The sequence below is a fragment of the Melopsittacus undulatus genome, chromosome 26 (assembly GCF_012275295.1).
Source record: "Melopsittacus undulatus isolate bMelUnd1 chromosome 26, bMelUnd1.mat.Z, whole genome shotgun sequence".
In the NCBI taxonomy this organism is placed as follows: Eukaryota; Metazoa; Chordata; class Aves; order Psittaciformes; family Psittaculidae; genus Melopsittacus; species Melopsittacus undulatus.
In genome coordinates, this window is record NC_047552.1 from 423,932 (window position 1) to 447,616 (window position 23,685).

The window sequence follows — 23,685 nt, forward strand, 5'->3', positions numbered from 1 at the left end:
TTCCCATTGATCCCCATTACCCCCATTACCCCCATTGATCCCCATTGATCCCCATTACCCCCCCATTACCCCCATTACCCCCCCATTGCCCCCCATTGCCCCCATTACTCCCATTGATCCCCATTGATCCCCATTACCCCCCCATTGCCCCCATTACCCCCATTGCCCCATTAACCCCCATTACCCCCATTAACCCCCTTTACCCCCATTGCCCCCCATTGATCCCCATTGATCCCCATTACCCCCCAGTCCCCACCAGTAGCTCCCATTAAGCCCCAGTGCCCAGGGGTTCATTGCCAGGATAGGGGCGGGGTCAGGACCAAGGTCACGTTTCCAGGGCAACGGCCGTTGCCCCCCCCCCCCCCCCCCCCCCCCGTTGGGGCCGATCCGGGACCGTTTTTAACCGTTTTCAGCCGTTTTAACCCCGTTTTAATCCGTTTAAACCCGTTTTAATCCGTTTTAACACCGTTTTCACCTGTTTTAACCGTTTTCACCCGTTTTAATGCCGTTTTTATCCGGTTTTAGCCGTTTTCACCTGTTTTAGCACCGTTTTCACTCCATTTAACACCGTTTTCACCCGTTTTAGCATCGTTTTCACCCATTTTAAGACTGTTTTCACCCGTTTTAACGCCGTTTTCACCCCGTTTATAACCGTTTTCACCCGTTTAACACCGTTTTAATCCGTTTAAAACCGTTTAAATCCGTTTTAACACCGTTATTCACCGGTTTTAACCGTTTTCACCCGTTTTAACACCTTTTTCAGCCGTTTTAGCCGTTTTCACTCCATTTAACGCCGTTTTCACCCGTTTTAAGACTGTTTTCACCCGTTTAAACCGTTTTCACCCGTTTTAACGCCGTTTTCAGCCGGTTTAACCCCGTTATTCACCGTTTTCACCCGTTTTCACCCATTTTAACGCCGTTTTCAGCCGTTTTAACCGTTTTCAGCCGTTTTAACACCGTTTTCACCCGTTTAACGCCGTTTTCACCAGTTTTAATGCCGTTTTTATCCGGTTTTAACCGTTTTCACCTGTTTTAACACCGTTTTCATCCGTTTTAGCACCGTTTTCACCCATTTTAAGACCGTTTTCACCCGTTTTAACACCGTTATCACCCGTCTTAACACTGTTTTCACTCCGTTTAGCATCATTTTCACCCTTTTTTAGCCGTTTTCACCCGTTCTAACTGTTTTCCCGTTTTCCCCCATTTTTCCTTAACTTTGCCCATTTCTTTGCCCGTTTCCTCCATTTTTGCCAACTTTCCCCTCGTTTTCCTCATTTTCCTGTATTTCTTTTGCTATTTTCCCCATTTTTCCCCAATTTTCCCCATTTTTTCCCCATTTTATCCCAATTTTCCCCATTTTTCCCCAATTTTGCCCATTTTTCCCCAATTTTCCCCAATTTTCCCCATTTTTCCCCAAATTTCCCCAATTTTCCCCAAAGTTCCCCATTTTTCCCCATTTCCCCCCATTTTCCCCCAATTTTCCCCATTTTCCCCCAATTTTACCCATTCCCCCCATTTCCATCCCTCTTTGCCCCCATATGACACCCCATGACGTCACACCCACGTGATCTCTCCCCTCCCCCCCAGGCTCTCATTGGGTATCATTACGTGTGCCCCATGGCCCCTGCTGCAGGTAAAGGGGGGGGGGTCAATGGGGGGGTGACACGTGACCATGGTCATGTGATCATTACATACATCCCCCCCCATATAGGACCCTCCTCGGACCAGGATCGGTTCAGCTATGGTGAGAACACATGAACATGTATGTGAATGGACATGTATGTTAATGTACATGTGTACATGTCTGTGGATGTATATGTGTACATGTATGTATTGTACATATGTACATGTATGTGAATGTATGTGAATGTACATGTATGTGCTGTACATGTGTGTTGCTGTACCCATATGTGGGTCTATACGTGTCTATAGGCTGTACATACGTGTAGCTGTCTATACATGTAGCTATACATACATGTTCCTACACATACATGTACCTATACATACGTGTACCCATACATACATGTTCCTATACATGCATGTATCTGTACATACATATACCCATACATAAGTATACCTGTACATACATGTACCCACATATACATGTACCCCTACATTCATGTACCCATAGATACATGTACCTGTCCATACATGTACCTATACATACATGTACCCATACATACAGGTGCCTGTACATATATGTCCATACATGTACATACGTGTCCATACGTGTACATACATGTCCATACATGTCCATACGTGTCCATACGTGTCCATACATGTCCATACGTGTCCATACGTGTCCATACGTGTACATACATGTCCATACGTGTCCATACGTGTCCATACATGTCCATACATCTCCATACATGTCCATACGTGTCCATACGTGTCCATACGTGTCCCTACATGTCCATACGTGTCCATACATGTACATACATGTCCATACATGTCCATACGTGTCCATACATGTCCATACATGTCCATACGTGTCCATACATGTACATACATGTCCATACATGTACATACATGTCCATACATGTCCATACATGTCCATACGTGTCCATACATGTACATACATGTCCATACATGTACATACATGTCCATACATATCCATACATGTCCATACGTGTCCATATATGTCCATACGTGTCCATACATGTCCATACATGTCCATACGTGTCCATACATGTCCATACGTGTCCATACATGTCCATACATGTCCATACGTGTCCATACATGTACATACATGTCCATACATGTACATACATGTCCATACATATCCATACATGTCCATACATGTCCATATATGTCCATACGTGTCCATACATGTCCATACATGTCCATACGTGTCCATACATGTCCATACGTGTCCATACATGTCCATACGTGTCCATACATGTCCATACATGTCCATACGTGTCCATACATGTCCATACGTGTCCATACCTGTCCATACATGTCCATACATGTCCATACATGTACATACGTGTCCATACATGTACATACATGTCCATACGTGTCCATACCTGTCCATACCTGTCCATACATGTCCATACATGTACATACGTGTCCATACATGTACATACATGTCCATACGTGTCCATACCTGTCCATACATGTCCATACATGTCCATACATGTACATACGTGTCCATACATGTACATACATGTCCATACGTGTCCATACATGTCCATACGTGTCCATACATGTACATATATGTGCCTATACATGTGCCCACCCACAGACTATGATTCCCTGCGCGTCGGGGGCCTCATCTTCGCTGGTGTCCTCTTCCTGCTGGGAATCCTGCTCATCCTCAGTGCGTCCATGGGACCCAAAACACCCCAAAATCACCCCAAAATACCCCAAAACTGACCCAAAACACCCCAAAATACCCCAAAATCACCCCAAAATACCCCAAAATACCCCAAAATACCCCAAAACTGACCCAAAACAGCCCAAAACTGACCCAAATCAGCCCAAAACAGCCCAAAATCATCCCAAAATACCCCAAAATACCCCAAAACTGACCCAAAATACCCCAAAACTGACCCAAAACTGACCCAAAATACCCCAAAACTGACCCAAAACACCCCAAAATACCCCAAAATCACCCCAAAATACCCCAAAATACCCCAAAATCACCCCAAAATACCCCAAAATACCCTAAAATCACCCCAAAACTGACCCAAAACAGCCCAAATCAGCCCAAAATAGCCCAAAATGCCCCAAATCACCCCAAAACTGACCCAAAATGCCCCCAAACTAACCCAAATCACCCCAAAATACCCCAAAATCACCCCAAAATACCCCAAAATACCCCAAAACTGACCCAAATCACCCCAAACTGACCCAAATCACCCCAAAACTGACCCAAAACTGACCCAAAACACCCCAAAATACCCCAAAACTGACCCCAAATACCCCAAAATCACCCCAAAATACCCCAAAACTGACCCAAAACAGCCAAAATCAGCCCAAAATAGCCCAAAATCACCCCAAAACTGACCCAAAACACCCCAAAATCACCCCAAAATACCCCAAAATCACCCCAAAACTGACCCAAAACAGCCAAAATCAGCCCAAAATACCCCAAAACTGACCCAAAACACCCCAAAATCACCCCAAAATACCCCAAAATACCCCAAAATACCCCAAAATCACCCCAAAACTGACCCAAAACACCCCAAAATCACCCCAAAATACCCCAAAATACCCCAAAATACCCCAAAATACCCCAAAATGCCCCAAACCGTCTCCCTCCTCCCAGGCCGCCGCTGCCGCTGCAAGTTCGACCAACAGCCAAAGTAACTGGGTTATACTGGGTTATACTGGGGGGGTCACTGGGTTATACTGGGGGGGTCACTGGGTTATACTGGGTTATACTGGGTTATACTGGGGGGGTCACTGGGTTATACTGGGTTATACTGGGTTATACTGGGGGGGTCACTGGGTTATACTGGGTTATACTGGGTTATACTGGGGGGGTCACTGGGTTTTACTGGGGGGGTTCACTGGGTTATACTGGGGGTCACTGGGTTATACTGGGGGTCACTGGGTTATACTGGGTTATAGTGGGGGGGTCACTGGGTTATACTGGGTTATACTGGGGGAGTCACTGGGTTATAGTGGGGGGGTCACTGGGTTATACTGGGTTATACTGGGGGGTCACTGGGTTATACTGGGGGTCACTGGGTTATAATGGGGGAGTTACTGGGTTATAATGGGTTATACTGGGTTATATTGGGGGGTCACAGGGTTATACAGGGGGGTTATACTGGGGGTCACTGAGTTATACTGGGGGGGTCACTGGTTTATACTGGGGGGTCACTGGGTTATACTGGGGGGGTCACTGGGTTATACTGGGTTATACTGGGGGTCTCAATAGTCTATACTGGGCTATACTAGGAAGCCAATGGTCTATACTGGTCTGTTCTTGTCTATACTGTTCTATACTGGACTATACTTGTCTATACTTGTCTATACTGGTCTATATTGGTTTATACTGGGCTATACTGGTCTATACTGGGCTATATTGGTTTATACTGGGCTATACTTGTCTATACTGGGCTATACTTCTCTATACTTGTCTATACTTGTCTATACTGGTCTATACTGGCCTATACTGGTTTATACTGGTGTGTGTGTCCCCCAGGACCGGTGAGCCCGATGAGGACGAGGGGCCGCTACGTCAGAGCATGCGCCGTAAGTGATTGGCTGCGAGGGGCGGTGGGGGCGTGGCCTCAACCACAGGCCACGCCCCCTTAGGCCACGCCCCCCTTTAGGCCACGCCCCCTCCCCATTAACCCCTTTATATCCCCCCCCATAGGCTTGTCCACAAGGATGAGATGAAGAGGGTGAGAATGGGGGGGCCCTATAGGGGGGACCTATAGGGGGGACCTATAGGGGGTGCTATAGGGGGTTCTATAGGGGGTTGCTATAGGGAGCCCTATAGGGGGGATTCTATAGAGGGGACCTATAGGGAGGGTTCTATAGGGGGTCCTATAGGGGATGCTATAGGGGGTTCTATAGGGGGGACCTATAGGGGGTCCTATAGGGGGGGTTCTATAGGGGGTCCTATAGGGGGTCCTATAGGGGGGTGCTATAGGGTGAGTTCTATAGGGGGGGTTCTATAGGGGGGGTTCTATAGGGGGGTTCTATAGAGGGTCCTATAGGGGGGTTCTATAGGGGGGGTTCTATGGGGGGGTTCTATAGGGAGAGTTCTATAGGGGGTCCTATGGGGGGGTGCTATGGGGGAGTTGTATGAGGGGTCCTATAGGGAGGGTGCTATAGGGGGGGTTCTATAGGGGGGTTCTATGGGGTGGGTCAATGGGGAGGTTGTATGAGGGGGTTCTATAGGAGGTCCTATATGGGGTTCTATGGGGGGGTCTATAGGGGGGACCTATAGGGGGTCCTATAGGGGGTGCTATAGGGGGTTCTATAGGGGGGATCCTATAAGGGGACCTATGGGGGTGTCCTATGGGGTGGTTCTATAGGGGGGTCCTGTGGGGGGTTCTCTGGGGGGGGTTCTATAGGGGGTCCTATAGGGGGACCTATAGGGGGGTTCTATGGGGGGGTTCTATAGGGGGGACCTATAGGGAGGGTTCTATGGGGGGGGTCTTATAGGGGGTCCTATAGGGGGTGCTATAGGGTGAGTTCTATAAGGGGGGTTCTATAGGGGGTCCTATGGGGGGGTGCTATAGGGGGTTTCTATAGGGAGAGTTCTATAGGGGGGATCTATAGCGGGGACCTATAGGGGGTGTCCTATGGGGGGTCCTATAGGGCGTGGTTCTATAGGGGGGTTCTATAGGGGGGGTTAATGGGGGGTTTGTATGAGGGGGTTCTATAGGGGGGGTTCTATGGGGGGTACCTGTGGGAGTCCCTATAGAGATCTCTATTGGAGGGGTCCTATAGGGGAGTTCCTATAGGGGGGATCTTATAGGGGGTCATATGGGGGGGTTCCTATAGGGGGGGTTCTATAGGGAGGATCCTATTGGAGGACCTATGGGGGTACTTATGGGGGTCCCTATAGGGGGTCCTTACTGGGGCTCCCATTGAGGATCCCTATGGGGGCTCCTATAGGGATCCTATGGACGGACACGGACGGACCCACGGACACCCCCAACCCCCCCCCCAATAAATGACCCCCCCCCCATAGCCAATGGGGGGGCTCCAATGGCATCAGGTGCTGACCAATGAGCATCGCGGATGGTGGCCAATAAATCCCAGCTGACCAATGGGGTTTGGGGGTGATTTAAGCTGGTTTTGGGGTGAATTAAGGGGGTTTTAGGGGTGATTTTGGGGCAATTTAAGGGGGTTTTGGGGTATTTTAAGGTGGTTTTAGGGTTAATGTGGTTTTGGGGTGATTTAAGCTGGTTTTGGGGTGTTTTAAGGTGGTTTTAGTGGTTAAGGTGGTTTTGGGGTGATTTAAGCTGGTTTTGGGGGGATTTAAGCTGGTTTTAGGGGGATTTAAGGGGTTTTTGGGGGTGTTTTAAGGTGGTTTTAGGGGTGATTTTAGGGTGATTTAAGGTGGTTTTGGGGTGATTTAAAGGGGTTTTGGGGGTTATTTAAGCTGGTTTTGGGTGTTCTAAGGTGGTTTTGGGGTGATTTAAGGGTTTTTTTGGATGTTTTAAGCTGGTTTTGGGGTGATTTAAGGCATTTTAGTTTAATTTAAGTCATTTTAGGACTGATTTTAACCATTTTTGGGCCAATTTAAGCCATTTTGGGGCTGATTTTAAGCAGTTTTGGCTGCTTTAAACCATTTTAAGGCTGATTTAAACCATTTGGGGCTGATTTAAGCCATTTTTAGGCTGATTTAAACCGTTTTTTGTCCATTTTAAACCATATTTAGTCCAATTTAACCATTTTTGGTCCATTTTAAACCATTTTTGGTCCAATTTAACCATTTTTGGTCCAATTTAAACCATTTTTGGTCCATTTTAAACCATTTTTGCTCCGATTTAAACCATTTTGAGCTGATTCAAACCGATTTTGGTCCAATTTAAACCATTTTGGTCCAATTAAACCGATTTTGGTCCAATTTAAACCGATTTTGGGTCGATTTAAACCATTTTTGTCCATTTTAAACCATTTTTGGTCCAATTTTAACCATTTTTGGTCCAATTTTAACCATTTTCGTGTGTTTTCACTCCCATTGATGTCTCATGGGGGGGGGGGGGGGGGGTCCTGCCCCGGTGGGCGTGGCCTCCGCATCCCCTCCCCCCCCCCCCCCCCCCCCCCATTGCCGCATCCTCCGGTACCGACCGCAGCCGACAGCGATGGCGACACCGACGGAGCCTGCGCTGGGGGGTAGGGGGGCTATGGGGGGTCTATGGGGTGCTATGGGGTCTATGGGGGCTATGGAGTGCTATGGCTGCTATGGGGCGCTATGGGGTGTCTATGGGGCGCTATGGGGTGCTATGGGTGCTATGGATGCTATGGGGTGCTATGGGGCTCTATGGGGCTCTATGGGGTCTATGGGGCTCTATGGGGGGATATGGGGTGCTATGGGGCTCTATGGGGCGCTATGGGGCGCTATAGGGTGCTATGGATGCTATGGGGTGCTATGGGGTGCTATGGGTTGCTATGGGGGCTATGGGGTGTCTATGGGGTGCTATGGGGGCTATGGGGCTCTATGGGTGCTATGGGGTGCTATGGGGCTCTATGGATGCTATGGGGCTCTATGGGAGCAGGATACAGGTGGGTGCAGGATGGATGCTGAATGCTGAATGCTGAGGGATGCAGGGTGGGTGCTATGGGGTGCTATGGATGCTATGGGGTGCTATGGGGTGCTATGGGTTGCTATAGGGTTCTATGGGGTGCTATGGATGCTATGGGGCTCTATGGGGCTCTATGGGGCGCTATGGGTGCTATGAGTGCTATAGGGTGCTATGGGGTACTGGGTGCAGGATACAGGTGGATGCTGATGTGGACGTGATGCAGGGGAGGATGCTATGGGATGCAGAACGGGTGCTATGGGGTACTATGGGTGCTATGGGGTGATATGGGGCTCTATGGGTCTCTATGGGGCTCTATGGGGCTCTATGGGGCGCTATGGGTGCAGGATACAGGTGGGTGCAGGATGGATGCTGAATGGTGAAGGATGCAGGAGAGGATGCTATGGGGTGCTAATGGGGTGCTATAGGGTGCTATGGATGCTATGGGGTGCTTGGGTGCTATGGGTTCTATGGGGTGCTATGGGGCGCTATGGATGCTATGGGGTGCTATAGGGTGCTATGGGGTGCTATGGGGTGCTATGGATGCTATGGGGCTCTATGGGGCTCTATGGGTGCTATGGGGCGCTATGGATGCTATGGGATGCTGGATGCAGGATACAGGTGGATGCTGATGTGATGCAGGAGGGATGCTATGGGATGCAGAATGGGTGCTATGGGGTACTATGGATGCTATGGGGCGCTATGGGGCTCTATGGGGCTCTATGGGGTGCTATGGGGCGCTATGGGGCTCTATGGGGTTCTATGGGGTGCTATGGGGTGCTATGGGGCGCTATGGGTGCTATGGGTGCTATAGGGTGCTATGGGGTACTGGGTGCAGGATACAGGTGGATGCTGATATGGACGTGATGCAGGGGAGGATGCTATGGGATGCAGGATGGGTGCTATGGGGTACTATGGGATGCTATGGATGCTATGGGTGCTATGGGTGCTATGGGGCTCTATGGATGCTATGGGTGCTATGGGGGCTATGGGGTGTCTATGGGGTGCTATGGGGTGCTATGGGTGCAGGATACAGGTGGGTGCAGGATGGATGCTGAATGCTGAATGCTGAGGGATGCAGGGTGGGTGCTATGGGGTGCTATGGGGTGCTATGGATGCTATGGGGCGCTATGGATGCTATAGGGTGCTATAGGCTGCTATGGGTGCTATGGGGTACTGGGTGCAGGATACAGGTGGATGCTGATGTGGACGTGATGCAGGGGAGGATGCTATGGGATGCAGAATGGGTGCTATGGGGCTCTATGGGATGCTATGGATGCTATGGGGCTCTATGGGTCTCTATGGGTCTCTATGGGGCTCTATGGGTGCAGGATACAGGTGGGTGCAGGATGGATGCTGAATGGTGAAGGATGCAGGAGAGGATGCTGAGGGATGCAGGGTGGGTGCTATGGGGTGTCTATGGGGTGCTATGGGTGCTATGGGGTGCTAATGGGTGCTATTGGGTGCTATGGGGTGCTATGGTTGCTATGGGGTGCTATGGGGTGCTAATGGGGTGTTATGGGCTGCTATGGGTGCTATAGGGTGCTATGGGGCGCTATGGGGTGCTATGGATGCTATGGGGTACTAGTGGGTTCTATGGGATGCTGGATGCAGGATACAGGTGGATGCTGATGTGGACGTGATGCAGGGGGGATGCTATGGGATGCAGAATGGGTGCTATGGGGCTCTATGGGGTGCTATGGGTGCTATGGGGCGCTATGGGGTGCTAATATGTGCTATGGGGTGCTATGGGGGTCTATAGGGTGCTATGGGGTGCTATGGGGGTTCTATAGGGTGCTATGGGGTGCAGGATGGATGCTATGGGGTGCTGGGTGCAGGATACAGGTGGGTGCAGGATGGGTGCAGGGTGATGCAGCACGCAGGGGGGATGGTGTGGGGTGCTAATGGGTGCTATGGGGGGGCTATAGGGTGCTATGGGGTTCTATGGGGTGCTATGGGGCTCTATGGGGTGCTAATGGGGCTCTATGGGGTGCTATGGGGTGCTGCGTGCAGGATACAGGTGGGTGCAGGATGGATGCTATGGGGTGCTCTGCGATGCTATAGGATGCTATGGGGTGCTATAGGCTGCTGTGGGGTGCTATGGGGGGGCTATGGGGTGCTATAGGCTGCTATGGGGTGCTATAGGCTGCTATAGGGTGCTATGGGGTGCAGGATGGATGCTATCGGGTGCTTGGTGCGGGATACAGGTGGGTACCGGAAGGATGCTATAGGCTGCTATGGGGCGCTATGGATGCTATGGGGCGCTATAGGGCTCTATAAGGGTCTATAGGGCTCTATAAGGGTCTATAGGGCTCTATAAGGGTCTATAGGGCCCTATAGGGCTCTATGGGCTGCACGTCCCCGCACTGCGCGTTGCGCTGCGGCTGCGCCCGCATCGGGGGGGGGGGGGGGGGGGGGGGAATGATCCCATCCCATGGGATCCCCTCCCCCATCCCTATCCCATGGGATCCCCTCCCCCCTCCCCCATCCCATGGGATCCCCTCCCCCCCCATTCCCAACCCCATTCCCATGGGATCATCCTTCCCCCCCCCTCCCCCCCCCCCAGAAGCCGCTCGGGCCAAGGACCCATTTAACTACGGTGAGATATGGGGGTTCTATAGGGGTGTATGTAGGTGCTATAGGGGTGTATGGGGATCCTATAGGGGTGTATGGGGGTCCTATAGGGGTGTATGGGGGGTCCTATAGGGGTGTATGGGGGGTCCTATAGGGGTGTATGGGGGTTCTATAGGGGTGTATGGGGGGTCCTATAGGGGTCTATGGGGGTCCTATAGGGGTATATGGGGGTTCTATAGGGGTGTATGGGGGTTCTATAGGGGTGTATGGGGATCCTATGGGGTGTATGGGGGTCCTATAGGGGTGTATGGGGGTTCTATAGGGGTATATGGGGGTCCCATAGGGGTGTATGGGGGTCCTAAGGGGGTGTATGGGGGGGTACTATAACGGTGTATGTGGGGTCCCATAAGGGTGTATTAGGGGTTCTATAGGGGTGTATGGGGGTCCTATAGAGGTGTATGGGGGGGTCCTATAGGGGTGTATGGGGGTGCCATAGGGGTGTATGGGGGTTCCTATAGGGGTTTATGGGGGCTCTATAGGGGTGTATGGGGGTCCTATAGGGGTCTATGGGGGGGTTCTATAGGGGTATATGGGAGAGTCTTATGGGAGTATATGGGGTGCTTATAAGGGTATATGGGGGTCCTATTGGGGTGGATGGGGGTCCCAGAGGGTGTATGGGGGCGTCCTATAGGAGTGTATGGGGGTCCTATAGGGGTATATTGGGGGTCCTATAGGAGTGTATGGGGGTCCTATATGGGTATATGGGGGGATTCTATATGGGTCTATGGGGGTCCTATAGGGGTATATGGGAGGGTCGTATGGGAGTATATGGGGTGCCCATAAGGGTATATGGGGGTCCTATAGGGGTGTATGGGGGTCCCATAGGGGTGTATGGGTGTTTTTGTGTGTTTTTGGGTGGGTTTGGGGTGTTTTTGGGGTGATTTCGGGTGTTTTTGGGTGTTTTTTTGGGTGATTTCGGGTGTTTTTGGGTGTTTTTTTGGGTGATTTCGGGTGTTTTCGGGTGTTTTTTGGGTGATTTCGGGTGTTTTTGGGGTGTTTTCGGGTGTTTTTGGGTGTTTTTGGGGTGTTTTCGGGTGTTTTGGGGGTGTTTTGGGGTGTTTTTGGGTTGATTTCGGGTGATTTTGTGTGTTTTTGGGGTGTTTTCGGGTGTTTTTGGGGTGATTTCGGGTGTTTTCGGGTGTTTTTGGGGTGTTTTCGGGTGTTTTTGGGGTGTTTTCGGGTGTTTTTGGGGTGATTTCGGGTGTTTTCGGGTGTTTTTGGGTTGATTTCGGGTGTTTTTGGGGTGATTTCGGGTGTTTTTGAGGTGTTTTTGGGGTGATTTCGGGTGTTTTCGGGTGTTTTTGGGGTGATTTCGGGTGTTTTCGGGTGTTTTTGGGGTGTTTTCGGGTGTTTTTGGGGTGTTTTCGGGTGTTTTTGGGGTGATTTCGGGTGTTTTCGGGTGTTTTTGGGCTGTTTTCGGGTATTTTTGGGGTGATTTCGGGTGTTTTCGGGTCACAGATTACGAGTCCCTTCGTCTCGCTGGGTTGGTTCTCGCTATCGTCATGTTCGTGCTCGGGGTCCTCATCGCGCTCAGTGAGTGCCCCTCCCCCACCCCCAAAACAGCCGAAACCGGCCCAAAATGGGCCAAAATACCCCAAAATCAGCCCAAAATTAACCAAAATACCCCAAAATCAGCCCAAAATACCCCAAAATCAGAGCAAAACACCCCAAATTACCCCAATATCAGCCCAAAATGGACCAAAATACCCTAAAATCAGTGCAAAATGGACGAAAATACATACCCCAAAACCAGCCCAAAACACCCCAAAATCAGCCCCAAAATACTCCAAAATACCCCAAATTCAGCCCAAAATTGACCAAAATACCCCAAAATCAGCCCAAAATGGACCAAAATACCGCAAAATAAGCCCAAAATTGACCAAAATACCCCCAAATCAGCCGAAAATACCCTCAAAACATGCCTAAAATGGCCCAAAATGGACCAAAATCAGCACAAAACACCCCAAAATACCCCGAAATACCCCAAAACCAGCCCAAAATACCCCAAAATACCCCTAAAATAGCCCAAAACAGCCCAAACACCCCTAAAACAACCCAAAATACCCCTAAACCACCCAAAATCAGCCCAAACCGGACCCAAAACCCCCAAAACGCCATAAAACGCCCCAAAATGCCCCAAAATGCCCCAATTTGGGCTCTTTTTTGTGCCCCCCCCCCCCAGGTAAGAAGTTCAAGTGCAAAAAGGCGGAGCCAAGGTGAGACCCCGATAATGGGAACCCCCCCATAGACCCCATAATAGGACCCCCCATAGACCCCATAATGGGAACCCCCCCCATAGACCCCATAATGGGCCCCACCCCCATAGACCCCGATAATGGGAACCCCCCATAGACCCCTATAATGGGAACCCCCCCCCCATAGACCCCATAATAGGACCCCCCATAGACCCCTATAATGGGAACCCCCCCCATACACCCCATAATGGGAACCTCCCATAGACCCCAATAATGGGAACCCCCCCATAGACCCCATAATGGGAACCCCCCCATAGACCCCGATAATGGGAACCCCCCCATAGACCCCATAATAGGAATCCCCCACCATAGACCCCATAATGGGACCCCCACCCCATTGACCCCCATAATGGGACCCCCCCTATAGACCCCCATAATGGGACCCCCCATAGACCCCATAATGGGACCCCCCCTAGACCCCATAATGGGAACCCCCCCATAGACCCCTATAATGAGACCCCCCCCCATAGACCCCATAATGGGAACCCCCCATAGACCCCTATAATGGGAACCCCCCCATAGACCCCCATAATGAGACCCCCCCCATAGACCCCATAATGGGAACCCCCCCCATAGACCCCCATAATGGGAACCCCCATAGACCCCATAATGGGACCCCCCCATAGACCCCTATAATGGGAACCCCCCCATAGACCCCCATAATGAGACCCCCCCCATAGACCCCATAATGGGCCCCCCCTCATGGACCCCATAATGGAAACCCCCCCCATTGACCCCCATAATGGGACCCCCCCATAGACCCCAATAATGGGAACCCCCCATAGACCCCGATAATGGGACCCCCACATTGACCCCCATAATGGGAACCCCCCCATAGACCCCATACTGGGACCCCCCCCATTGACCCCCATAATGGGACCCCCATAGACCCCGATAATGGGAACCCCCCCATAGACCCCAATAATGGGACCCCCCATAGACCCCTATAATGGGACCCCCTCCATAGACCCCCATAATGGGACCCCCCCCATAGACCCCCATAATGGGAACCCCCCCATAATGGTATCCCCCCTATAGACCCCCATAATGTGTGTCCCCCCCATAGACCCCCATAATAAGACCCCCTCCATAGACCCCTATAATGGGACCCCCCATAGACCCCATAATGGGAACCCCCCCCATTGATCCCCATAATGGGACCCCCCATTGACCCCCATAATGGGATCCCCATAGACCCCCATAATGGGACCCCCATAGACCCCATAATGGGACCCCCCCCCCCATTGACCCCCATAATAGGATCCCCATAGACCCCCATAATGGGACTCCCCCATAGACCCCCATAATGGGACCCCCATATATAGGTCCCCCCCATACACTGACCCCCCTATATTAATGCCCCCCCCCCTTTTCCAGCCCCCCGGACCCCAGGCAGCCGACCAAGACCCCCAGTAAGTGTGGGTCAATGGGGGGGGGGGGGGGGAAGGTTTTGGGGTGAATTAAGGCGATTTTGGGTCCCTATAATAACCCCCCCCCCATTGACCTCCTCTTTCCCAGCAGCCCCCGCGGCCACGGCGTAGCCCCGCCCCCTGGAGCATGGCCCCGCCCCCCTCCCATTCATTAACATGGGGGGGGATTTGGGGGTCCCCCCCCTTATATGGAGCCAAGGAGACCCCAATGGGGGGCAACCATTATGGGGCCCCCCCACCCAAAGAGGGGACCCCCCCCCCCCAAACACCCGTTATAAAGGGGGGGGGCCCATAAGTGGGTGCCCCCCCCTATAATTGCACCTTGCACGCATGGGGACCCCCCCATAGACCCCAATGGGACCTTCCTATATGGGACCCTCCCCATAGCACCCCAATATTGGGACCCCCCCCATAGACCCCAATGGGACCTTCCTATATGGACCCCCCTATTGCACCCCAATATTGGGACCCCCCCCATAGACCCCAATGGGACATTCCTATATGGGACCCCCCCTATAGCACCCCAATATTGGGACCCCCCCATAGAACCCAATGGGACCTTCCTATATGGGACCCCCCCCATTGCACCCTCCTCATAGACCCCAATGGGACCTTCCTATATGGGACCCCCCCCCATAGCACCCCAATATTGGGATCCCCCCCATAGACCCCAATGGGACCTTCCTATATGGGACCCCCCCATTGCACCCCCCCCATAGACCCCAATGGGACATTCCTATATGGGACCCCCCCATTGCACCCTAATATTGGGGCTTCCACCCCATAGACCCCAATGGGACCTTCCTATATGGACCCCCCTATTGCACCCCAATATTGGGACACCCCCCCCCATAGACCCCAATGGGACCTTCCTATATGGGACCCCCCCATTGTACCCCCCCATAGACCCCAATGGGACCTTCCTATGTGGGACCCCCCCCATAGACCCCAATGGGCCCTTCCTATATGGGGACCCCCCCCATAGACCCCAATGGGACCTTCCTATATGGGACCCCCCCCCGACCCATAGAACCCCCCCATTGGGGACCCCCTATAGCACCCCAGTATTGGGACCCCCCCACCTATAGGATCCCCCCCATAGACCCCAATGGGACCGCCCCATAGGGACCCCCCCCACCCATATCACCCCCCAATAGACCCCAATGGGACCACCCCATAGGGGACCCCCCCCATAGGGGACCCCCATAATGGGGGGGGGAGGTTTTGGGGTCACCCCCCCCCCCCAATAAAGGAGCTGTTTGGTAACCACCGCTCGGGGGCGCTGCGTTTGGGGGCGGGGCTTAAGGGGACCTACTGGGGGTAATGGTCCATACTGGGATATACTGGTCCATACTGGGTTACACTGGTCCATAGTGGGATATACTGGTCCATACTGGGTTATACAGGTCCATACTGGGATGTACTGGTCCATACTGGGTTATACAGGTCCATACTGGGATGTACTGGTCCATACTGGGTTATACAGGTTCATTCTGGGTTATACTGGTCCATACTGGGATGTACTGGTTAATAGTGGGGTGGACTGGTCCATACTGGGTTATACTGATCCATACAGGGCTATGCAGGTCCACTACACTGCTCCGTAACAGGTTGTTCTGGTACACACTGGGTTATACTGGTCCATGCTGGGTTATAATGGTCCACACTGGCTTATATTGGTTCATACTGGGTTATAATGGCCCATATTGGGTTATAATGGTCCACACTGGGTTATACTGGTCAATGCTGGGTTATAATGGCCCATATTGGGTCATAATGGTCCACACTGGGTTATAATGGTTCCTACTGGGATGGACTGGTTCATACTGGGTCCATACAGGGTTATACTGGTTCCTACTGGGATGGACTGGTTCACACTGGGTCCATACTGGGTTATACTGGTTCCTACTGGGATGGACTGGTTCCTACTGGGATGGACTGGTTCCTACTGGGATGGACTGGTTCATACTGGGTCCATACTGGGCTATACTGGTTCCTACTGGGACAGACTGGTTCATACTGGGATGGACTGGGTCCTACTAGTCCATACTGGTCCATACTGGGATGCAATGTTCCGTACTGGTTTATACTGGTCCATACTGGTCTATACCCATCCACACATAGCCCCCCATAGGCCTTTATTGAGGGGCGGAGCCAGCAGGGGGCGTGGCCTCCCCAAGCCCCGCCCCCTTCGGAGGAAGCGCCGTCTGATAGATCACAACAGGCTGGGGGCGGAGGGGGCGGGGTCAGGGGCGGGGCCACGCACACGTGACCCCACCTGACCCCGCCCCCTCCCATTGGCCACGCCCCCACTCACCGGCCCCTCCCTCGCCCTTTGGCGCCACCTGGCGGCCGCCACCGACCCGGTCACGGCGAGGGCAGCCCCGCCCACTGCTGACGTCACCAGGAGCACGTGAGCGCCCAACAGCGCCCCCTGGGGGAGGGGTGAGACCCATAGAGACACATAGAGACCTATAGGGACCCATAGAGACCCCATAGAGCCCCATAGACACCCCATAGAGTCCCTATAGAGACCCATAGAGACCCCATAGAGACCCATAGAGACCCATAGGGACCCATAGAGACACATAGAGACCCCATAGAGCCCCATAGAAACCCCATAGAGACCCCATAGAGACCCCATAGAGACCCATAGAGACCCCATAGAGACCCCATAGAGCCCCATAGAGACCCACAGAGACCCATAGAGACCCCATAGAAACCCCATAGACACCCATAGAGACCCCATAGAGCCCCATAGAAACCCCATAGAGACCCCATAGAGACCCCATAGAGACCCATAGAGACCCCATAGAGACCCCATAGAGCCCCATAGAGACCCACAGAGACCCATAGAGACCCCATAGAAACCCCATAGAGACCCATAGAGACCCATAGAGACCCCATAGAGACCCATAGAGACCCCATAGAGCCCTATAGAGACCCCATAGAAACCCCATAGAGACCCCATAGAGACCCCATAGAGCCCCATAGAGACCCACAGAGACCCCATAGAGACCCCATAGAAACCCCATAGAGACCCATAGAGACCCATAGAGACCCCATAGAGACCCCATAGAGACCCCATAGAGCCCCATAGAGACCCCATAGAGACCCATAGAGACCCCATAGAGACCCCATAGAGACCCATAGAGACCCCATAGAAACCCCATAGAGACCCCATAGAAACCCCATAGAGACCCCATAGAGACCCCATAGAAACCCCATAGAGCCCCATAGAGACCCCATAGAAACCCCATAGAGACCCCATAGAGCCCCATAGAGACCCCATAGAGACCCATAGAGACCCCATAGAGACCCCATAGAGACCCCATAGAGACCCATAGAGACCCCATAGAGACCCCATAGAGACCCCATAGAGACCCATAGAGACCCCATAGAAACCCCATAGAGACCCCATAGAAACCCCATAGAGACCCCATAGGGACCCATAGCCCCATATCTCCCCTACCTGCTGTTCGGGCCCCAGGTTGTGGCATGTGGGGCAGGTGTAGGGCAGGAGCACTCCCTGCAGCCCCAGCGCCAGGAAGGAGCCGATGGAGGCCACGATCCCCATGGCCAGCGCGGCCCGAGCCTATGGGGCAGCCCCACAAGTGGGCCTATGGGGCAGGCTATGGGGCAGGCTATGGGGCACGCTATGGGGCAGGCTATGGGGCTGACTATGGGGCAGGCTATGGGGCAGGCTATGGGGCTTGCTATGGGGCTTGCTATGGGGCAGGCTATGGGGCAGGCTATGGGGCTTGCTATGGGGCTCGCTATGGGGCATGCTATGGGGTTCGCTATGGGGCTCACTATGGGGCAGGCTATGGGGCAGCTCCCCCAGGTCACCAGCCCCACATCATGCCCCATAAGCAAGTCATAGCACCCCAGCATGCCCTGTAGCATCCCATAGTGTCCCATAGCACTCTATAGTGCCCCATATCTGCCCCATAGCCAGCACATAGCACCCCATAGCTGCCCCATAGAGCCCCATAGCTGCCCCATAGTCAGCCTATAGCACCCCACAGCTGCCCCATAGAGCCCCATAGCTGCCCCATAGCTGCCCCACAAGTGCCCCCCCACTCACCCGCCCCACAGAGGGTCTCTGCGCCATTGCCACCAGCACCGGCCCCGACACCATCAGCTGTGGGGCAGATGTGGGTCACAGTCTGCCCCATAAGTGGGGCCCACCACATAAGTGCCCCCAATACAAGCCCATCCTGCCCCATAGCACCCCATACAAGTGCCCTGTAAGTGTCCCTCAACCCCATAACCAACCCCCCCATGCCCCATAAGTGAACCCCTCCTGCCCCATAAGTCACCCCCTACCCCATAAGTGACCCCACCTCCCCCATAAGTGACCCCTTCCTGCCCCATAAGTGCCCCCCCATGCCCCATAAGTGACCCTCCCTGCCCCATAACTGACCCCCCCTGCCCCATAAGTGACCCCCCCGTGCCCCATAAGTGATTCCCCCGGCACCATAAGTGCCCCCCCTGCCCCATAAGTGACCCCACCTGCCCCATAAGTCCCCCCCCCCCTGCCCCATAAGTGCCCCCCCCTCACCGTGGCTCCAGCCCCTATGGGGGCCCCGAGCTGAGCTCCCATTGGATGCTGCAGGGCCACGAACAGAGCCCCCCCCAGAGCACATTGCAGAGCCCCCAAGAGGAGCTGAGACACCTGCGGGACCCATAGAGACACATAGAGACCCATAGAGACACATAGAGACCCATAGAGACACATAGAGACCATAGAGACACATAGAGACACATAGAGACATATAGAGACACATAGAGACACATAGAGACATATAGAGACACATAGAGACACATAGAGACCATAGAGACACATAGAGACCATAGAGACACATAGAGACACATAGAGACACATAGAGACACATAGAGACACATAGAGACATATAGAGACACATAGAGACACATAGAGACCATAGAGACACATAGAGACCATAGAGACACATAGAGACCATAGAGACACATAGAGACACATAGAGACACATAGAGACACATAGAGACCATAGAGACCCATAGAGACACATAGAGACACATAGAGACACATAGAGACACATAGAGACACATAGAGACACATAGAGACCCATAGAGACACATAGAGACATATAGAGACCATAGAGACACATAGAGACACATAGAGACCCCATAGAGACCCATAGAGACCCCATAGAGACCCCATAGAGACCCACAGAGCCCCATAGAGCCCCATAGAGCCCCCATAGAGACCCATAGAGACCCCATAGAGACCCCATAGAGACCCCATAGAGCCCCATAGAGCCCCATAGAGACCCCATAGAGACCCCATAGAGCCCCATAGAGCCCCATAGAGCCCCATAGAGCCCCCATAGAGACCCATAGAGACCCCATAGAGACCCCATAGAGACCCACAGAGCCCCATAGAGCCCCATAGAGCCCCCATAGAGACCCATAGAGACCCCATAGAGACCCCATAGAGACCCCATAGAGCCCCATAGAGCCCCATAGAGACCCCATAGAGACCCCATAGAGCCCCATAGAGCCCCATAGAGCCCCATAGATCCCCATAGAGCCCCATAGAGACCTCATAGAGCCCCATAGAGACCCCATAGAGACCCATAGAGCCCCATAGAGACCCATAGAGACCCATAGACCCCCCATAGAGACCCCATAGAGCCCCATAGATCCCCATAGAGACCCCATAGAGACCCCATAGAGCCCCATAGAAACCCCATAGAGACCCCATAGAGACCCCATAGAGCCCTATAGAGCCCCATAGAGACCCCATAGCCCCTCCCCCACTCACCCCCACCACCAGGGGCTCCCCCCCCAACTTCCGGTTCCCCTCCCCCCCCCTCAGGACCCGGGTCAGGAGCACGACCCCCCCCGCGGCTCCTTCACCCTCCATGGCCCCGCCCCCTCCCTTGGCCCCGCCCCCTCCCAGAGACCCGGATGCTCCCCTGGCCCCGCCCCCTTTTGACGCCCAAGCGACGCGATGACGCCACAACCCCCACGTTTTAAGGTGGAAAAGGGGGAATTTGGGGGCGAAGCCAACGGGGCCGTGACCCCCCCACCCGTTTTTTGGGCTGAAAAAGACGATTTTTGGGTCAAAACAGCGTTTGGATGTCAAATTTATGCATTTTCACAGCGAAATTCCTCTTTCCCAAGGGTTTTTTGGGGTGAAAAAGCTGCTTTTTGGGCAAATTCCCCCTCCCCCCCGCGAGGGAGAGTTTTGGGTTAAAAAATCGACATTTTGGGGCCGGGAATCGATTTTGGGGGCAAAGGTTTCGGGATGATGGAATTTAACCCGTTTGGGGCTGGATTTGGGCGATTTTGGGGTAAATTTGGGCTTTTTTGGGTAAATTTGGGCGATTTTGGGGTAAATTTGGGCATTTTTTGGTAAATTGGGTCAATTTTGGGGTAAATTTGGTTGATTTTGGGGTAAATTTGGTGGATTTTGGGATAAATTTGGGCAAATTTGGGTAAATTTGGGCATTTTGGGGTAAATTTGGTCGATTTTGGGATAAATTTGGGGGATTTTGGGTAAATTTCCGTGTTTTTGGGGTGAATTTGGACCTTTTTGGGTCAATTTGGGGGTTTTGGGGTGGATTTGAGTGGTTTTGGGGCACTTTGTTGCCAAATTCCCTTTGGGAAATGGGGTTGGGGGGGATTTGGGGCTTAAAAAGCATCTTTTTGGGTCCAAACAGCCCCAAAATGGTGATTTTTGATGAAAAGCAGCATTTTGAGGTGAAAAGCAGCAGTTTTTGGTTAAAAGCAGCATTTTGGGGGCTAAAAGAAGCATTTTGGGTGCTAAAAGAAGCATTTTTGGGGCTAAAAGCAGCAGTTTTGGGGCTCGGGGACCCCCACAAGGGCCACTCGGGGCCCCCCCACGGTGGTGATGGAGGGGGGGGGCAAGATGACGTAGGTGGTGGTCACGGCGAGCGGCGGTGACGTCATCGGTGACGTCATCGGTGAGGTCATCGATTGGCAGCAGTTGGGCTGCAAAGGGAGAGGTGAGAAATGAACCAAAACTGCACAAATTCAACCCAAAATCACCCAAATTCACCCTTAAAACGTCCAATTTCACCCCAAAACGCCCAAAATTGACCCCAAAATGCCCAAATTCATCATCAAAACTCCCAAATTTACCCCCAGGCCACCCAAATTTGACCCAAAACACACAAATTTGACCCCAAAACATCCAAATTTGAACCCAAACCACCCAAATTTGACCCAGAACACCCAAATTTCACCCAAAACCAATCAAATTTGAACCCAAAACGCTCGAATTTGCCCCAAACCACCCAAATTTGACCCCAAAACACCCAAATTTGAACCCAAAACCACCCAATTTTGACCCAAAACCACCAAAATTAGACTGAAATCACCTCAATTTGACTCCAAAACACCCAAATTTCACCAAAAGACCCAATTTTGCCCCAAAACAACCGAATTTGAACCCAAAACACCTAAATTTGCCCAAAAACCCCCAATTTTGCCCCAAACACCCAAATTTGCCCAAACCCGGATGTTTTTGCCCCATTATTACCTCTCTGTTACAGCCACATGACTTCGGGCGCTGCCGCTTCTGACCCCGACCGTGACCCCGACCATGACCCCGGCTGCGACCCCGGCAGCGACACAGGCGACCCATGACCCCCCCAACCTGCAGCCAACGGCACCGAAACCGCATGAAACTGACCCAAAATAACCCAAAATACACCAAAAACACCCCTAAAACACCCCAAAATACACCAAAATACACCAAAAACACCCAAAAATACCCCTAAAACACCCCAAAATACACCAAAATACACCAAAAACACCCCAAAATACAGCAAAATAACCCAAAATACACCAAAATAACCCAAAATACACCAAAATACCCCTAAAACACCCCAAAATACACCAAAATAACCCAAAATACACCCAAATAACCCAAAATACACCAAAACAACCCAAATACACCCAAAATACCCCAAAATAACCCAAAATACACCAAAATACACCCCAAAAACACCCCAAAACACACCAAAATAACAAAAAATACCCCAAAATACCTCAAAATACCCCAAAACACCCCAAAAACACCCCAAAACACCCCAAAATACACCAAAATAACCCCAAATACCCCTAAAACACTCCAAAAGACCCCCAAAACACCCCAAAAACCTCAAAATACCCCAGAACACCCCCAAAATACCACTAAAACACCCAAAACACCCCCAAAACAACTCTAAATACCCCTAAAACACCCCCAAAACACCCAAAAATGACACCAAATACCCCCCAAATACCCCGAAACCCTCTAAAACACCCCAAAATACCCCAAAACACCCCTAAAATAGCCCAAAATACACATATAACATCCCAAAGTACCCCAAAAAACAACTAAAACACCCCAAACCACCCCAAAAAACCCCAAAATCGCCCTAAAACCAGCCCCAATGTCCCCAAAACCCCCTCAAGTGACCCAAATACCACTAAACTGCCCCAAACGCCCTCAAATGCCCCAAAACGCCCTCAAAACACCTGTAGATACACCTGAAATGACCCCAAATTCACCAAAACGCCCTAAAACACCCCAAAAACGCCCTCAAAACGCCCAAAAACGCCCTAAAATGCCCCAAAATACCCCAAAAACGCCCTAAAACGCCCCCAAACGCCTTTAGTTACCCCCCCAACGCCTCCAAAACAACCCCAACCCCCCCCCAACCCATCCTCAAACACCTTTAGGTACCCCTAAAATGACCCCAAATTCACCTAAACGCCCTAAATCCCCCCAAAAAACACCTTAAAAACCCCAAAAACGCCCTCCAAAGGCCTCCAAACGCCCCCAAACACCCAAAAACACCCCAAAAACACCCCAAAACGCCCACAAACGCCCCACAACACCTAAAAACACCCCAAAACCGCCCCAAAAACGCCCCCAAACGGCAAATAAAATACCCCCAAACACCCAAAACGCCCCCAAAAGCCCAAAAACGCCCCAAAACACCCCAAAAACACCCCAAAAACGCCCAAAAACGCTCAAAAACGCCCAAAAACGCCCCCAAACGCCCCCTCCCCCCCCCGTTCCTTACCTGCTCCGGACGCGTTCGGCTCCGTTCTGGGGCTGCAGGAGGGGGCGGGGCCTCCTTAAAC

General features: G+C 52.2%; 1 long non-coding RNA gene across 1 annotated transcript; it reads right to left on the minus strand.

Annotated features, from left to right (window-relative positions):
- Positions 1-21,333: 21,333 nt before the first annotated feature.
- Positions 21,334-23,685, minus strand: LOC117437724 (uncharacterized). Its single transcript, XR_004550495.1, has 3 exons — positions 23,625-23,685; positions 22,091-22,207; positions 21,334-21,540 (listed from the first exon to the last, which is right to left on the minus strand). It is a non-coding gene; the product is annotated as an uncharacterized lncRNA (long non-coding RNA).